This window comes from Mesitornis unicolor, unplaced genomic scaffold, assembly GCF_000695765.1.
Source record: "Mesitornis unicolor isolate BGI_N332 unplaced genomic scaffold, ASM69576v1 scaffold34592, whole genome shotgun sequence".
Classification (NCBI taxonomy): domain Eukaryota; kingdom Metazoa; phylum Chordata; class Aves; order Mesitornithiformes; family Mesitornithidae; genus Mesitornis; species Mesitornis unicolor.
In genome coordinates this window covers 1,418-6,264 of record NW_010171856.1, presented here as the reverse complement: position 1 = coordinate 6,264, position 4,847 = coordinate 1,418, and positions in this window count along the sequence as shown.

The following is a 4,847-nucleotide window of genomic DNA, read 5'->3' as shown; positions in this document are numbered from 1 at the left end:
GAAAGAGATTTCCACTAGTATTTATGTCTGCGTCAGAAATATCAGCAATGCTTTCTGGGGTTTTTTTCATGAGCCATACTGCACAGCTTGCATAGCAGAGAAACCAAGTTGGAATCAAAATAGTTCCCAACTATAGTACTGTGAAGGGAAAGCCTAAGGTCCCAAATAGCATTTCAAAACTATTTTTACAATTTATGTGTTGAATACAAATTATGTTATTTTATGCTAGTTGTTGGGTTTTTAGTGTTATTTTTTCATGTAGGACTTTATATTTCAGCAGAGGGCACTGTGACCTTACTTAGAACTCAATTTGTTAATGAGCTACTTGAGCATTGGAAAAACTTATACTGCTTTTCCTCAGTATCACTCCTCAAATCACAAGGTTATATATGCAGGATTTACTTGTTCTCTATTTTAAACACTGCCTCATCACTGTGGCTAAAAGACTGGAAGCAAGTAAGAAAAAACACTTCATAGAATTGATATATTAAAAAAAAATTTCTCCTTTTCTGCAGGAAAAAAAATAGAAAAATAAAGGCTTGGCCTTTTTTCCGCTAGGGTAGCACAGTTTCCCACAGTACAACCCCTGGAAGCAGGATTGTAATTCTGGGTACTAAGGGGTGCTGTGTTGCTAGACACCTCTTATTTTCTGTGGTCTATGACCTGCTTCAGATGGTTGACCAGTTGGTGTTGACAACCAACACCATCCAGTAATATACTGCTTGTATCAAAAGACCTCTGGGAACGTGAGGCTCCTTGTGGTTTACAGGCATATAATGCCAATGCTGGAAACAGGTGATAAAAAAGGGGACTTTCCTGTGGGTAACATGGTATAGTCCTGCTGTGCGGGAGTAAAATGTTGTAAGAGTTATTTCTAGCCCCGTGGGCATGCAACTTACCTGACAAGCACAACAGTTTTGCATTGCTCATAGCCAAAAGTTTGTGGCAAAATTGCCCACCGCCTTGTTGACAGGCTGTCCTACTAGAAGCTGTCAGCAGGATCCCTCTAATGAGACAACTATTTCTTCACAACATATTAACTAACGGATCTACCTGCATGTAAAAGCCATATGCCATGCAACAGTGACCTCTAGTTAGTTATTGTTCCTACTCCACCCACTGCACCCACAAGATCAGTTGCAGCAGTTCAATCTCTCTGACCTTTTCTATGTCTTTGATTTTAGAGTAAACATGACAGCTGAAGGTAACAAGGATGCTTTGTGACAATGTGAGAATGATAGCTTGTTTTTTACTTCTGGTTTTCATTCGATAAGTTACCACTCTTGCTGCTTTCAGAAAATCAAGTTTCACTGTGTGGCTCCATTTGCCAGGTAGAGTCCCCCACTACCCCCCAGCAATAACGTCTGTGGCCACTCAGTCCAGGATGGCAAAATCAAGAAACTTCAGAACCATGCTGACCCCAGCATTGGTTCGTGATTCTAAATGATGCAATTCCCATCATGTTCAGAAGCCTCTTTGTTTTGTCTTCTTGTGAGTTTCTAGGTAGTGCTGGCTCTGAAGAAAGGAATCTTTCCTCTATACTCTGAACAGTTACAATACAGCTACCATACCCTTTTAATTGTTTTTTTGTCTTGTGAATTATACAAAGAAATCCTGCCTACTACACTGCCTTTAACTTGCCACCCTCAGGCCTGTATAAAATGATTTTTTTCAGTTGCATTCTAATGATCTGTAGCAAATCCATTGCAGCAGAAATGAGTTAGAAATCCAGTCTGCCAGTGTAAGTAGCATTTAGATCATGGAAGATCATCACTTTCCATTTCTTGTGGGTTAAATTCCAAATTGCATCCATGAAAGCACAGTCATGCCCTGTCAGGCTTTAGCAGACTGCATAAAAACCTGAGTTTGGTGTAATGGCATTTCACAGAGGTCTATCTAAGAGGAGGAGGTGATCTGAGAGGGGGACAATGGTGAAGCTGAGCAGGTGCTGGTGACACAGGAAACACATGTGAGGTTAGGTGGCTGCATCGGTTGCAAGAGTGGTTGGGGGCTGCAAGCAGGAGCTGTCAGGAAACAGCATTGCTCACAGTGGCCATGGGCAACTGGGACTGGCGATGGAGCTGGCACTCTCAGGGTCAGAGCAGGGTGTCCAGTTGTCCCCAGGGCAGGAGCACCCCATGTTTGAGCAGATACCTGTGAGATCTCCCCTCAGCTGCATGCTTGTATCACACTGCTGCCACGGACATTGACAGATGAAGAAGCAGAGAGCTCTCATGGAGCAGAAGAGAGGGCAATGACACTCCAGTGGAGATGTCAGGAAAGATATGGATGACCCAGTTCATCATTTTTTCCCCATCAGCTCCTTACCTCTGCCCCGTCTCTTCATTTCCTTACACAGTACTCCTGCAGAGGCAGTGTTTCTCCCAGTGTCCATATCAATTACACTAATTATGCTGATGACTCTGAATATAGTAATTCATTTAAACCATCAATCCCATTTGATTCTTTCCTTGCAAATGGATTAAATGGCTCCTTCAGGGATTAATGTTCTTCCCTTTACGAATATTGCAGACTCCGTCATTCATGGCTAGATTTTGAAAGTGGAACAACACTGTTATTAAATTATGATTATTTATTTTGTAATCACTTTTGCCTAATTTAGATCTGATATAGCTGTGAAAATTATTCCCTCTCACACTTAATATTGGCTGTAGTTTCTCATTATAATTTGTGCACAAATCCAGCAATACTTGCTGATTTCTTTCTGGTTTCCCACTTCTTCTTCTCCTAGTCTTTAATACAGTTCTTCAGATTTTTTGTTAGCCCACTCAGCAGTATTTTTTATAACAGATTTTTGTAATATCTGCTGCCTTGTGCATATACCAAGTCTAGCAACTAGAAACTCTCTGGATGACAACACATACATTTAATTCCATAATATAAAGGGAACTAGCTGAAAATTGCATACCTGTTTTCTGCATGCTGAGATGCTACTAAATTTTCTGCAGGTCCTAGATACTGTGCTTTAATGTGACTAAATTCTCTTAGCTTCTCTTAATCTAAGTGGGTGCAAGGCAATTTATGAAAATATGTTGAATGTGGACTCTGGTTAAAGAGAAGAGTCTTCTCTGTCCTGCGGCTTTGAAACTTTGACCTGAAAATCATGGCATGGTAAAGAGAGTAAAATCTTGAGTCAGCCCAACAGCAGCTGCTTTCAAAAGTATGTCCTTCAAACCCAATAGTTTACAATCTAAGCACATGTTTAACCCAGCAGGCAGCACTGTATTATAAACGCTCTCAAGCACAGTTTAGAGCCAAGAGCAGCAGACTATGTTTACCTCAAGACCTAGCTTTGTTACCCAATGCTGATGGCATGAAGATGTCCAGGCATATTCACATATAATCATGGAATCATACAACATCTTAAGTTGGAAGGGACCTTTAAAGATCAGCGAGTCCAGCTCCCTGCTCCTCACAGGACTACCTTATTAGTCATGTTATTTTCTGCAGGTGAGAGGTACTGTTCAGATACTGAGACAGAGTAAAAATGGATGCAAATGGATAGATCTTTAAAGATTCAAACACTTGCAGGATCCTGGCAGTAACTTTGGCTCTCAGTGCTCACATGCGGCACGCACTACAGCTGCTTTTTCAAGGTCTCATTTGCTCAGATTGACGTATCATCAAATTAATGAGATTATCTCCCTTACTTGTGAGATAATTACATGAAAGCTTTTGTATCCAAACTCTGACTTCATCCTCTTGTTGGTGCAGAAGGCTTTTCTCTGTTTAGCTCAATCCTCATTTATCACCTCTTATACTGATGAGGAAACTTCCTTTCCTGAAAATAAACCTTTCTGTCACATAGATCTGGATCAAGTAAATAAATTGCAAATGGAGATTTTTGGGAAAAAGTGTTCTGAAGCAAGATTTATTTTTTCATCAAATAGATTCAAGCTATTCAAGTTAACCATGCATGTCACTATTCAACTTCCCAAGTTTATATTGGACTTCATAAGTAATTGAATTATTCTTATCACAATTTAGTTCTGGGGAACTTACACAACAAATAATTTTTCTTCTTTCCTCCATAGTTTTGATTCTTGTCTATGTAGTATTTATCCTGTTGTTGTTGTTCCTTTCAACTTGTTCAGCAAAAGGGACCAAGACGTAAAAGAGACTTGTACAGAAGAGTGGGTTCTATGCCTAAAAGCTAACCTACAGACAAAAGTGTCAGATTGCAGGTTGTGCAGTTATTTGCAGTAGATAAGTATTGCAAAGGAGCAGTATCAGTTGCCCATATGTGCTGGCACTGTTCTGATCAGCTAACATAACTTAATCAGCTGCAGAAGTGATGGAAACCACTGCTTCGATATTTGAATAAGAAAGGGGAAATGATAAGCCAGATTGGTTTATAAGATGAGTAACCTTACTGATTTCCATGGATGCCAGAGAGAGACAACCCTGTGGGTTTTAGTGGCAGCAACCCCATAAGAATCCCTTTTCCCTTCTGACACTGATGCTGCTTTGCTACTCAGCCCTTTGGGTGCTCTTACCTGCAACTCCACAGCTGCCTTCTGCTCACAGCTCTGTACCCTTTCACCCAGGCTATGGGGACAGTTTCCCAGAAACTCTGGAGCAGTGTTTTTCCCATGTTGTTCCCACAGTACTGTTGACATGCTGTTGATCTCGCGGCCTTGCACATGCCTACCACTGTGCTGTTGTTACGGTATGTCCTCATGGGAAGTGGTTGCCAATGGCATGAAATTCATTCCTCATCTTCCCCATCCTGCAGCTGTGACTCTGGCTTTCATTTGGAGAGCCAGTAAAGCGCCTGCACAAAGCTCAACAGCCAACCAGGCATGCAGCACCCTCCCACCCCAGAG